This window comes from Talpa europaea (assembly GCF_964194135.1).
Source record: "Talpa europaea genome assembly, chromosome: 2".
NCBI classification, from domain to species: Eukaryota; Metazoa; Chordata; class Mammalia; order Eulipotyphla; family Talpidae; genus Talpa; species Talpa europaea.
In genome coordinates this window covers 131,345,053-131,358,575 of record NC_140068.1, presented here as the reverse complement: position 1 = coordinate 131,358,575, position 13,523 = coordinate 131,345,053, and the positions used below count along the sequence as shown (strand labels likewise).

The 13,523-nt window shown below is 49.4% G+C and overlaps 1 pseudogene across 1 annotated transcript in view; it reads left to right on the top strand.

The window, feature by feature from the left end:
- The first annotated feature begins 1,113 nt into the window (after positions 1 to 1,113).
- The window catches only part of LOC311188339 (class I histocompatibility antigen, Gogo-C*0101/C*0102 alpha chain-like), a 94,037-nt pseudogene continuing 81,627 nt past the window's right edge, over positions 1,114 to 13,523 (top strand). The window contains exon 1 of the transcript in view: positions 1,114 to 1,186. The product of the transcript in view is annotated as a class I histocompatibility antigen, Gogo-C*0101/C*0102 alpha chain-like (transcript). The remainder of the gene's footprint in view (positions 1,187 to 13,523) is intronic.

Below are 13,523 nucleotides of genomic sequence, written 5' to 3'. Positions count from 1 at the left end.
CGGGGAGTGTGGAATTCCGAGCGAGGACCTCCTCCCACTCACCCTCCCAGGTCTGCGCCTCCATGCCCGCTGGGGTCCTGGCGCACAGCTCCTCCATCAGGGTGAGGGGATCAACGCCGTCGTAGGCGAACTGATTGAAGCGGCTTAGGCTACCGTCCAGGCCCACTTCACAGCCATACCTCACCTGCAAGGTGTGAGGCACCGGCCGCCCCCGCCACGTCAGCCGCGCCCACTTAGCACCTCCCATCCCCAGGCAAGCGCAGCTGCTGGGGATTTGTAATAAACTAAAATAGAAACAGGGTAAAAGTTCCAAGGCCTCGAGGGGAAGCTCGGACCCAGAGACTGGAGGGAACCCCTGCCCGTAGGTGGGGATCACGCACCTGTTCCGCTCTGGGTGTAGTGTATCCGCAGGTTGCTCAGTCGGAGCCTGGACAGGTGTATGTGGCTCTCGACAATCCGCTTTTGGCTCTCCCAACCCCTCTAGCTCCATCCAGGGCACTGTTGCCTCCATTTTCAGACTCGGGTCATTGTTGTGGTACCGCAGGAACTGCGTGTCGTCCACGTAGCCCACGCAGATGAAGTGGGGTTCCCCGGGGCCAGGCCAGGACATCGCGGTGTGCAAGTACATTACAGAGTGGGAGCCTGGGGGAGGGGAGGGGCTGAGACCCCAACTCTCCTCTGGGCGCCAGTGTCTGGGTCCGAGGATGAAGGGCCAGGCAGGGGGAGAGAGCAAGGGGATTCGTGAGAGTAAAAAGGGGTGGCAGGAAAAGGTCAGGGCACAGGAGTGGGTGGAAGGGAGGAGCAGGACACCGAGGTGTGGGGTTTGATGCGGGTGGAGGAGAGGGCGGTCCGGGGACTCTTCCTGGGTCCTGGCCACTGCAGGGTCCTCTCACTCCTTCCAGGCCAAAAGCCTGGAAGGACTTTTCTCCTCCGAACTTTTCCCCTCCAAACTTCGCACTCACCTGCCCAGGTCTCAGTCACGACCAGGGCCCCGGACAGCAGCAGGAGGAAGGTTGGGGGTGGCATAGTCTGGATCCTCCTGGTCTGGGAAGACTCTAAAACTCAGTTCAGACTTTACACCCCGAAAGCCTTGACGTTGATTGACTTATCCGGATGGTCGTGTACAGGGAAATAGAGCTGGGCGTGCACAGGGTGAAGGACTTGGCGCAGCCTGTGACAGAGCAAAGTGGAGATGAATATTCCCTTCGCTTGGCTCCCCACCCAAACACTGTCCTGAGGCCTGAAGCCCTGAGAACCAGCCTGAGAGCTGGGACTGGGTCCTGACCCTCCTGCAGGTGGCTCTTGGCTCTGGCGTCTTTGCTTCTGCATTGAGTAGCCTTTCTCACACCCTCTCTCTGAGTACCAGGGTCTGTTTCAGTCAGTGATTCTCAAAATTTCTGTCTTTATGATCTGAATACACTCTCACAGATGAATGAGGATCCAAGGTAATTTTGTTGGTTATATCTATCAATATTTGCCATACTAGAGATCGAAAATTAAAAAATGCTTATTCATTTAGAATGATATTAACAACCCTACATGTTAATAGGAATAAAATATTTTTATAAAAACTTTTTTCCAAAATAAAAACTATAGTGACAATATTAGGGGGCAGGATGTCCTGAGCAAGCTTCATACAGGCTTTGTGGAATCCACCCCCACTCCAGACCAAAGCCATCAGGACATTGGGAAAGACAAATCCCATCACCACCAAAGGGAGGGTTGCTGGGACCTGAGGGTGGGGTTAAGCTGCCAGGTTTGGTATAAAACCAGACACGTGGGCTTGTGTTGGCCGCACATGGCTCTTGGCTCGTCCCCAGCTCTCAGCGTGCCCTTGGGATTCCAGGTCAGCAGAACTTGTAGGATGCATTCACGAATTTATCTCCCTCTTTGTCTCCCTGAGTTATTCATTTCTAAATTTCCCCTTCTTTGGTAAATTAACTTTTTGTTAACCATTTTTGCGTGCCTGCAGTCAAGCATTAATAAGGCCCTTTTAAGCGTACAGGTGAGGACCCACAGTCACACAACCCATTTCATATGGGGGTTGTCCTGTAAAAGTTTTGTGTTCAACGTTGTTGACCAAGTTACACCTGTGGTTGACCAGCCCAAAGTAACTTTCCTTGCGATGGTCACCACAAGTGCCACTAGGTCTGCAGGACGCGTGGTGTAATCTTTGTCTCTGGTCTTGAAAAGTCTGCTTTTTCCCCTGCTTGTGTACAGCTCCCTCTTATGGGTGTGTTTTTGACCAAAGCATGGCCTCAACCATGAGCTTAAGCAGTTGTATCCCTAGTTTGAGTTCTTTCGGTTTTTTCCCGCCTTGAGTTTAAGTAGCCTTTTTCCATTAAATATTATCACCAGTTTTATAAATGTACATAATTTGATAAAACCTGGTATATGGCACATTTTTTTACTTCTGTACACAAATGTGGGTGGTTTATAAGCCATCCCTACTTTACAGTCTTTGCTTCTGGGTTTTTTTTTTTTTTGGTAATGTGCATAAGCGCCATTTGCTACATTCTTGTTTCTATGAGAGGTAGATGTTCTACTTCACATACTGAGAATGTGCAAGAACGCATTCTTAACTCTTAACTTAGCCATGCAACAACAAATTCAGGCTCTTGATTTAACTATTAAGAGTATGAGGGATGAAAACCGTACTGTTTTTGAGTCAGCTTTTAAAAGCATGCAGGATCAAGCTTGTAAAAGTATGCAGGACCAGCTACAGGCCGCCCTCCACGAGGACTGCAAGAGGGCAGAGTTAGAAGAGGAGGATTATCACGTGTTAAACATCTTAAACACACCAAGACAAAGTCCTTCTCCATGTGACAAGGCCCCGCCCACGCAGACTCCTGAGGCTTCACAGCCTCCACTGCCCTCCAGGGAAGAAAAAATAAAATGGCATCTCCCCCCACACTAGATGGGGCACCCACTTTTGCAGGAAGAATCACCCTGAAGCAGGACAGTTTCCTCTCCGACAGCTGCCAGTGGGTGGCTTGAATGAACATGGGTGACCTGCTGGGTACTTTTGGTCACACCATCCCTTTAGCACCGCGGACCTCCTAAATTGGAGGAGATCTGTCCCCTCATACCGGCAGGCTGCTAAGAGGATGGCGAACTTGTCTGCATTTATCTTCCTCTCCCAACGCCCTAACAGTCCATGCTCACTGCAGGGAGGAGGGACATTGGAAGTACAGTTGTCCCAGATTACAGGGGAGCAGCAGACACAATAATGACAGAAGACAGGACGATTCACCCAGGGGTGACTGGACGGAATATAGACAGAGCACACAGAACCCAGAACCACAGAGAGAGGAAAGGAGAGAAATGATAGCACAGAGTAGAGGCTCAGGTGAAGATAGGAGGGAATATAGACAGAATAGAAGGAATCTAGAGCCAATTACAGAGGAAAGGAGACAAATGATATTCATGGAGAAGGTTCAGATGAAGAATAGGCGTTCCCGGGGGCTCCACTAAATCTAAAGAAGCCCATTACAATAACCGCCTCAGAGCCCCGATAACACTCGCTGTGGGGAATCGTCTGATTGATTTCTTGGTGGACACTGGAGCGACATTCTCAGTTCTGAATTCTAAATTGACTAAAGTGAGCAAAGAGACCGCAGCAGTCACTGGGATCCCAGGAAGGCCACAACAGAAAGCCTTCTTACAACCTCTGGATGCCGGCTGGGCACCACACAGCTCCAGCCCAGCGTCCTGTACATGGAAGAGTGTCCAATCCCGCTGCTTGGTTGTGACCTTTTAAGTAAGCTTAACGCACAAATTATGTTTTCACCCAAAATTCTGAGGCTTCACCTACAGGTACCTCCAGAACATGCTCTGTAGTTCCAGATGTTTTTTACTCAAGATGTTCCACCAAAAGTGAAGTTTTACCTTCAGAAATCATTGAACGAGTAAGTAAATGGGTATGGGCTGGTGGGACCCCAGGACGTGCAAAAAATGCAGAGTCTATAAAGATAGAAGTGATTGCAGGGGGCCTCCCTGGTGGCACAGTGTGTTGAGTGCTGCGCTGTGAAGCTGTCTGCAGCCTCTGCAGCGCTGGTTCGATTCCTGGCCGGCCAGGGAGATTCCCACATGGCGGGGCAGGCCTCTCCTGCCTTGCCCACTGCTCCCCTCAGCAGTGTATTTCTGCCTGTTCTGTTCCCCATTCTGTCTCTGGTGAATCCTCTCACCATCCCTCGCTTGTGTCCTGTACCCCAGTTCTTGTATAAAAATAAATAAATCTTTAAAAAAATAAAAGAAGTGATAGAAGGAAACAAAACCCCAAGGAGGAAGCAATACCCCTTAAAGAAGGAGGCCTTGAGGGGAATTGAGCCAGTGTTAAAAAGATTCCTTCAATCTGGACTCATTAGGCCCTGCCGCTCACCATACAACACTCCAATGTTGCCAGTGAGGAAACCTCATACAGGCCGTTTTGTCCAAGATTTTTGGGCCATTAATGACATTGTCCAGGATTTATATCCCGACTGTGCCTAATCCCTACACCTTATTAACTGCCATACCTGGTGACTTTGGATGGTTTTCTATATTAGATCTTAAAGATGACTTTTTCTGTATCCCAATGGATGTTCAGGATCAACTGTTTTTTTTTTTTTTAAAGAGGTATGTATTTTTATTTATTTATTTGTTTGTTTGTTTTGTTTATACATGCACTGGGTACAGTCAGAAGTGCGGGAGGGTGAGAGAATTCACCAGAGCCAGAGCGGGGAGCAGAGCAGGCAGAAGGACTGAAGCACACTGCTGAGGGGAGCAGCGGGCGGCAGGAGAGGTCTGCGAGCCATGTGGGAACCTCCTCCGGTGTCCGGGGAGCAGCCGGGAATCGAACCGGTGCTGCAGAGGCCGCGGGCAGCTTTGCAACCCAGCGCTCAACTGCTGCACCACCAGGGAGGCCCAGGATCAACTGCTTTTTGCCTTTGAATGGCAAGACCCTAAGTCCAAGAGCACCCTCCGGTATTGCCGGCCTGTGCTTCCACAGGACCTCCCTGGTGGTGCAAGGAGTTAAGACGCAACCTATGAAGCTATCAGCAGCCACTGAAGCAGGAGTTCTAGCCCTAGCCAGGGAGCTACCCACATGGCACAGCAGACCTCTCCTGACTTGCCAGCTACTCCCCTCAGCAGTGTATTTCAGTCAGTCTGCCTGCTCTATTCCCCACTCTGTCTCCAGTGAATTCTCTCACCCTCCACGCCTCTGGCCCATACGCCAGTTCTTATATGTATAAATAAATCTTAAAAAAAAAAAAAAGAGTTATAGGTATCCCAGAAGGTGAGGAGAGAGACCAAGACACTGAGACACTATTCAAGGAAATTAAGCATGGAGTTTGGTAATTGCGTCACCATTGCTTTATTAGCTATAAAATAAATAACAACTTTAGTCATGCAAGATGTTAACAAAGTGGAAATGGTGTGGGGTAAACAAGAACTGTACTACCTTTGCAACTTTTCTGTAAATTTAACAGTATTCTTTAAATGTTATTTTTTTAATGTCCTCAATACTAAATAGATTGTAGAAGGAAAAAATGATCCACTTTCCTGTTTTCCAGAGACTGGAATCCAGGGACTTGTTTTGTTATCCAGGGACTGGAGGGGTCCTGGGGAGAAAAGCTGGAAACCTCACACACAGGGCAGGCTCCAGAGTCTTCTCTCCTCTGAGTCCTGCTTCTCTGACTCCTCACAGAGTATCTAACCCCAGGACACCGACCCCAGAGCCCCCAACTCTGCCCAATTCACATCCCGACCCATCCTGGCGGCTCCACCAGTATCCGGAGCAGCGCGGCAGCGCCCCCGTGTGGCCACAGGGCTGAGCACAGGAGCCCAGAGTCGCCCTTTCTCCCGCTCAGCCAGGCCCTCCCCAGGCCCTGGGCTCGCAGCGGCAGGACAGGAATCTGCCACAAGGGGGCGCCCAAGTCTGTGTCAGTTTTAGTGTCCTCATTTTTAGTCTCCAGTGGACATGACAACTGGTTCCTAGATTCTGAGAAAATCCCCAAATATAAAGGTTGCCTCAGTCTCTTGGGATGGAAACTTAGATCCCAGGGTCCCTGTAATTTGTTTCTGCTTCTGCTTCCAAGGACGAAAGGCCTTCCTCCTGGGAATCACCTGACATACTCCATCCTTGGAGGAGGGGAGGGCCTAGGAGAGCCCCCAGGGCACTGACTAGGAAGATGGGGAGACTCCTGGAAAAGAGAGAGAAGATGGAAATGGGGACTTTAGGGGACAGAGGTGGAAAGGGGTACAGTGGGGAGCCAGAGAGGACCGGGCAGGGACGGGGCAGCATCGGGGACACTGTGGGGGGAAGGTCTGTGTGGGCTGATCTCAATTACAATACCCAGTCAACCAGCAGATGAGAAGTGCCTGGAGAGCAGACTCACAACCCCTGAAAATATAGATGTGGAGCACATTTTCTAGTCACCTTCTTCCCCTTTTTCTTTTTTCCTTCCCCTTACAACTGCTACTGTATGATTATTCTGTTAATAAAAAGGCCAGGATCTTGCTCTTCAGCAGCATGCTGCATTATGTAGCCTGCTCCATGACTCCCATTTCTTTATCAGTGTGGTGTTGCCAGATGCAACACTTGGTAAAACACCCATATTTCCAATAGTCAGTCAACTAGAAGGGAAAAAAGAACCTTATTGGATATATGCAAACTAACATTTTGACATGAGAAAATAGAATACTTAGTAAAAGTTTTACTGCTGCAAACCAGCCGCAACAGCCTGGGTGTCAGGGGTTCCTGAAATATGGGACAGCGTCGGCGCGATTGTAGAAAATGAGTGAGGATGAGATGCAAACACTTAATCAGGGTGCGGCCCGGACCCTTGTCAGACAACATGAGTAGCATGGCTTCCAGCATTTTACATCCTTGGGAGAGAGAGAGAAAGGAAATATTTCAGTTAGCTTTTATATATATATATTTTTATTGAAAGATATATCAGGGCCTCCCTGGTGGTGCAGGGGTTAAGATACAATCAATGAAGCTATCTGCAGCCACTGCAGCACTAGTTTGATCCCCAGCTAGAGAGCTACCCACATGGTGCAGCAGACCTCTCCTGACTTGCCTGCTGCTCCCCTCAGCAGTGTACTTCGTCAATCTGCCTGTTCTGTTCCCCACTTTTCTCTGGTGAATTCTCTCGCCCCCCTATCTCTGGCCTGTACCCCAGTTCTTATATGGATAAATACATAAATCTTTTTAAAAAAATATATATCGGGCCTCCCCTGGTGGCGCAGGTGGTTGAGCCCTGTGCTGTGAAGCTGTCTGCAGCCTCTGCAGCGCCGGTTCTATCCCGGCCGGCTGGCGATGGTCCCAAATGGCGCAGCAGAACTCTCTTGTCATGCCCGCTGCTCTCTTCAGCAGTGTATTTTGTCAGTCTGCCTGTTCTGTTCCCCGCTCTGTCTCTGGTGAATCCTCTCACCCTCCTGCGCATCTAGCCGGTACCCTGGTTCTTGTGTAAATGAATAGATAAATCTTTTAAAAAAAGATATATCATATATCAAAAGATATATTTATGGGCCCAGCTTTGCATAAGTTTTGTAGTTTTCTTTAGTTTCATGACAAAACTAAACTATTTCTTAGTGTGAAAGAAGTTTAAAAGAATTAATGTTCATAGAGAGAAAGGAAGAAATAACATTAGGAATAAAACACCCAAAGTTCCCCAGCCCCTCGTGGGTAAAGACCCAAACACACAGCCTTGGCCAAAAGCAGGCCACTGTGGCCTGAAAGGTCCCCCAATGCTAAGGCACCTTCAGGTGGGGACCTGGGAAGTGGATGAAAGGAGCCAGTAAGTCTGGGCCAAAAGGAGCAAAATTACAGTACAAGGGAAAGGTCTATCTCCCCCCTGGGTCTCTTCCAGGAGTCTCCTTCCACGTCTCTAAGTTCCTGGTTCAAGTCCAAAGCCAAGAAGCAAGGCGGCTTCTCCACACGCCTCTCTCCTGTGTGTCTCCCGGGGCTCTCTGTGCTGACAAACCTTTATGTTCTGAGCAAATCATCCATCAGAACAGCCTGTCACAGCTGACACTCTTGGTGTCTGTCATGAGCAGCCCCAGAACTTGCCATCAACCTCCTGGGTATCCTGCCCCTGGTACATCAGAAGGCATCAGTGTCCGGCACTCTTTGGGGCATCAGCAGGGCAGGATCTCAGTTTAAACAAGAGCTTTAGTTCAAAGAAAACAGATCATGAGTCATGTAGCATGTATGTGCAGCCTGCATGTGTGCAGATTCCTCTACTAGGTATGGGCCCTTCCTCCCTGGCCCCCTCTCAGAAAGACAGAGCTAAGGTAGGGGAGAGGACACTGTGGTTCTCACCCCTGTGCTCAATTGCAACCACTCAGGCTCAGGGAACAGCAATGAGGTTTCTCTAACAAACAGGAGAGCAGGGAAATGAAGAGTTTCTAAGGCCTCAGTGGCCGGCTGTGTCACCCAAGATAGTGTCCGCTGTGTCCAATAGTCCCAAATTAAGGCTGCCTGTGTAAGGTGGTACAGTCCCATCAGGGAGGGCCTGGAGCTGGTGGAACAGCCGGAAGCACTGGGCCAGGACCCAACCCATAGTGGCAGCAGGAGGTGTTCCCCGGGGGTGCTCCCCTCTGAGCATCACCCCAGCAGGCACAGCCACAGTCTGAATGCTGGGCCTGAAGGGAAGGAGGCAACAGCACCGGGAGGTGGTGCCGGACAGTCAGCAGCAATGACAGGTCTCAAAGCTGACCTTGCTGCTGTAGCCCCAGTGGGCTGCATGCCCTGGGGTGGTGTGTGGGGACAGAGAGCCTCTGCTGCCAGATTGGTTGCCGCCATTTCCATGACACTGAAGGTGGCTGGGAGTAAAGTGCCCACCTACTGTCACCCACTGCCACTCCCGCTGCTGGGTGCAGTGGCCACAGCTGTCAGGGTGGCCTCAGCCCTGTCCTCAAGCAGCGGCCTTCTGGAGCCTGCCAGAGCTGGTGGGGTCCATTCATACCCAGCTGATGCCCCCCAGCTATCATCCCTAGCTCAGTGAGGAGGTCCTTAGCAAAGCTGTCCTGTGGCACCCACTGCAGGGCGGCCTTGGTGCTGCCCAGAAGCAGCTCCTCTGAGGGGCCAGGGATGGAGGAGCCAAGCCCTAGGGGCTCCTGTGCTTAACCCTGGCTTGCTCTGGGGGAGGGGCCCTCTGAAGTCTGCCTGCCCCCTGTCAGGAAACTCCCCCTCTGCCACCACCTCTAGAGCTGTGCCCACCAGCTCCCACCTGCACACACAGGGTGCCAGGGTAGGAAAGCCCCACTGCATCTGCCAGCCCTTTCAGACTCCTGCTCCCACTGGCCTCTGGCTGTGCCCACTGGGGCAGCTGCACCAATAAAGCCCACACGTCCCACCACTCAGGGGGCAGGACAGAGCTGGGTAAGCCACAGGGATCTGGAGTCAGTGTTACACACTACACTATTATATACAGACATATACACATTCACATGTATCTATTAATGCCTTTAGTAAATTTTACTTGAAAAATCTATGTTGTAAATTTGTATGAAATGAGTAAGAAATCCATCCAGGAATAGTGACAGATTTTCCTTATGCTGAACCACTTCCTCATGCCCACCTGGATATGCCTTCTGGGAGAGAAAGCAAAACAGACCCCCCAGCACATGTCTTGTCTTTTTCCTCCCAGGTCCTCACAGCTCCCTGATCACCGACATCAGGGGGATCCCAATTTGGCTGTGTTGCATCGGGCAACCCCACACTGACAAAGACGCGGGAGCCGTGGAGCAGGCTGCATAATGCAGACTGCCGCTGCGAGCAAGATCCTGACCGCTTTTATTGGTGGAATAATCATAGAGCATCAGCTACGTGCGTTAGGAGGACAAGGAGAAAGGATGGGTGAAACTCGGGAATGTCATCAAGGGCTTGGGGGGACATGAGTCTGCTGACTATGTTATCAGCTTGGTGACCAAGTGTTGTAATCGAAAACTGGACCCCAAACCCCCGGCCATGTTTCTAATCTTATTAAGAAGGCATTCCACTGATCAGCCTCTGGGGTCCCTTGTCATACATCAGTCCTCAGCACCCAGGGTGTTCCCGGTCCTATCTCTTGATGCACACCCTTTCCAGAGTGATCCAGCTTTCTGCTCTTGATTGGTATGAAAGTCACCTTGTAAGGTTTGGCTCATATGACTGTGACTGGACCGTTCTGACCTTGGTATAGGAATGCAGAACTGCAGGTAACCGTAATGGTGGCTGAACGGGCCACTGAAGTCTGGCAGACCCACATGGTTGAGCCCCAGGATGTATGTGGGTGTGTTACAAATGCTCAGGTCTCGCCCAGATCCAGCAGCTCAGAGTGATGAACAGGGAGCCTGGGAATCTCTTCTTCAACATGCCCTGCATGTGAGGCTGACGCACAGCCAGGTGGGAGTCATGGTGTTGACCTGCTGCTAAAAGTGTGATCTGAAACCAGCACATCAGCACCAGCGCTGTTATAAACACAGACTCTCGGGCTCTGTTCTAGACCTTCTCAGTCTTCATAAGCATCCCAGTGACTCCTCGGCTCACTGAAGTGGGCCTCTTTGATCTTTGTGTCTTCTCCACGTGGGGTCAGACTGTGCAGTGAGTGGGGCTTTGGTCTGATCAGGTCACCCAACAAATATCATTTACATCATATCACCTCCCAGATCTATTTCTCAGTTTACATATTTCACCTGTGCTCCAGGCTTGTCTGACCTTTGCCACCATCACTGTATTTTCAGTAACCCTCAGCTTCAACTCTCCTAATGAACACCTCGGATGCCATTTCCACAAATGTGCTACTTCTGAAGCCTGCTCGTGTCACCGAGGGCTCCACATCTCCACTTCACAGTCTGAGATGTTGGGTGGCATCCTGACCCATCTTTCTCACAACCCAGATGTTACATTAGGAAATGCTGTAAAGTCCATCTCTAAATATATCCAGATCCAAACACTGTGTTACTTTCCTCATCATACCCCATAAAGCTACCAAATTTTCCATCTTAGAACCTGTGCTAGTTTCCCACATTTATCTTCCCACCTATCACCTTCACCTCTTGATTCTGCACAGCAGCCAGACGGAGGCTTCCAAAAAGAAGTTGCACCATGTCAATCTCTGCCCAGAAAGGTCTGGTAATCCCACATCTTACTCAGAGAAAAACCAGTCTTCAGTGACAAGAATAAATATTTGGCAGTTATTTCTTTTTAGGAAAAGTATAGGTTTTTCACTTTGAAAAAAGCAAAAGCACAATGTATCAGTTTAGCTATAAATCCAGCAGCCAAATATACTACTTGGCCATCAATGTTCCCTTTCCAAATACATTTAGATGCACACTATTTTACAATTATTTCATGATGGTTTTAAATTAAAAGCCATAAAATCTTTAGTTAAATAGCCCCACATCTGGATTGAATCATGGTAGTATAGATATTTTTTAGAAATTCCAGTGTAGGGCCTCCCTGGTGGTGCAAGGGGTTAAGACACAACCTATGATGCTATCCTCAGCCACTGCAGCAAGACTTCGATCCCTGGCCAGCCAGGGAGCTACCCGCATGGTGCAGCGGACCTCTCCTGACTTGCCTGCTGCTCCCCTCAGCAGTGTACTTCAGTCAATCTGCCTGTTCTGTTCCCCACTCTGTTTCTGGTGAATCCTCTCACTCCCCCGCTTCTGGCCTGTACCCCAGTTCTTGTATACATAAATAAATAAATCTTAAAAAATAAAGAAATTCCAGTTTATCTATTCATCAGTAAAATGCATTTCACAATGTCCCCAAAGAAGAAGCTTCCTGTGTGTCAGGAGTTGACAGTGTCATCACACCTGCTAGGAAGTGGGTCACTTGCACAGTCACTACTAGATTCCATCAGACCTGCTGTCATACTGAGGCTTCCCGTGAACAAAGTACTACAAGTGGTCATTGCCAGACCAGCAGGAAGACGGAGCTCACTCCTGACACCAGACACCACCTGAATCCTGTACTTATGTTCCCTTGTCATGGTGCTGAGCCTTGGTGCTATTAAGCACAATGAGTTTTCCTTAATGAATTTTGGGAGTTAAAGCAAAGGTATATTACCTGGCTCCCTCAATAATTTACTATCTCTCCAACTTTTTAAAAATTATTGATGAGACTATATAAGTTATAGATTCACTGGCTAGGAAGACACGGTGACCTCTTAGGTCAAACCCTGGTGTTTACCCATGAGGTTGGTTTCTCTTGGTCTCTCACCATGACCATCATCTATCTGTCAGCAGTGCCCTCAATGTGGAGTTTCAAATGCTGTCATTGCTATGTCTCCTGGCTGGATATAGATTATTTCCCCTCATTAAAAATATTTAATAATGGAGCAATAATGTGCTCAGGGTGTCCCCGGTGGTGCAACGGGTTGTGCACAGTGCTACGAAGCTGTCCACAGCCTATGCAGCGCAGGTTCACTTCCTGGCCCAACAGAGAGTTATTGACATGGCATGGCAGACCTCTCCTGTCTCACCTGCTGCTCCCCTCAGCAGTGCTTTCAGTCCGTCTGTTTGTTCTGCTCCCCACTCTGTCTGTGGTGAATTCTCTCACCTTCCCGCACCTCTGGCCTATACCCTATTTCTTGTATAAATAAATCTTTAAAGAAAAAATAATGTGCTCAGTCTTTGTAAAGTCAGCATTGAATAATTTCTCTCTCTCTTTTTTGGAAAGATTTATTCATGCACAGAAGAACCGGGGCACAGGCCAGATGCATGGGAGGTGAGAAGATTCACCAGAGCCAGAGCAGGGAACAGAACAGGCAGACTGACGAAATACACTGCTGAGGGGCACAGCGGGCGAGACAGGAGAAGTCTGCCATGCCATGTGGGTTGCTCTGTGGCTGGCGAGGATCGAACTGGCACTGCAGAGGCTGCAGACAGCTACACAGTGCTGCGCTCAACCTTCTGCACCATCAGGGAGGCCCTAATTTCTCATTTTTCACAACCATTTCCTGCTTGCTGCTGTGCTTTTCTTCTGTCACCTTCTTCCATAACTTTGGTCTCTTTCCTTCAAAGGAGGAATGAGCCTCCAATTCTACCCCACAATGTAAATTATTGTTCACAGCTGAAGTCAAAAGAAGAGGTGAATGTCTGTATGGTGAGCTGAGCCACTAATACGTGGCCTTAAGATCTGAAGACATGAAAATCACCATCATGAATGGAAACTGAATGGCTTCATCAGCACTATCCCCAGGGCCTCTGGGATCAAATCCCTGACCCACACTTACCTGCAACCTGAGTGTAGCTTCCTCCTTGTCCTCCTGTGGGATGAATCATCATGTGAGACAAGGGAGGAGTCAGCCCGTGCAGTCCTAAAGGAATCTTCTAATCCTGGAATACTGTGACTAAAGACCCAGGTCAGGACTGGGAAAAATGAAAAAAGGAAGTGCGGGGACTGGACCAAATGCCTTCTGGGCAACATGTGTGTGGATGGTACTTCCCATTAACCAGGCAGGGCAAGTTCTCCCTCGGACTTGAAAGCCCCCAGTGGACAAGATCCCCCCAGTCCCTTCCCTACCTGAGTGCTTCTTCCTCCA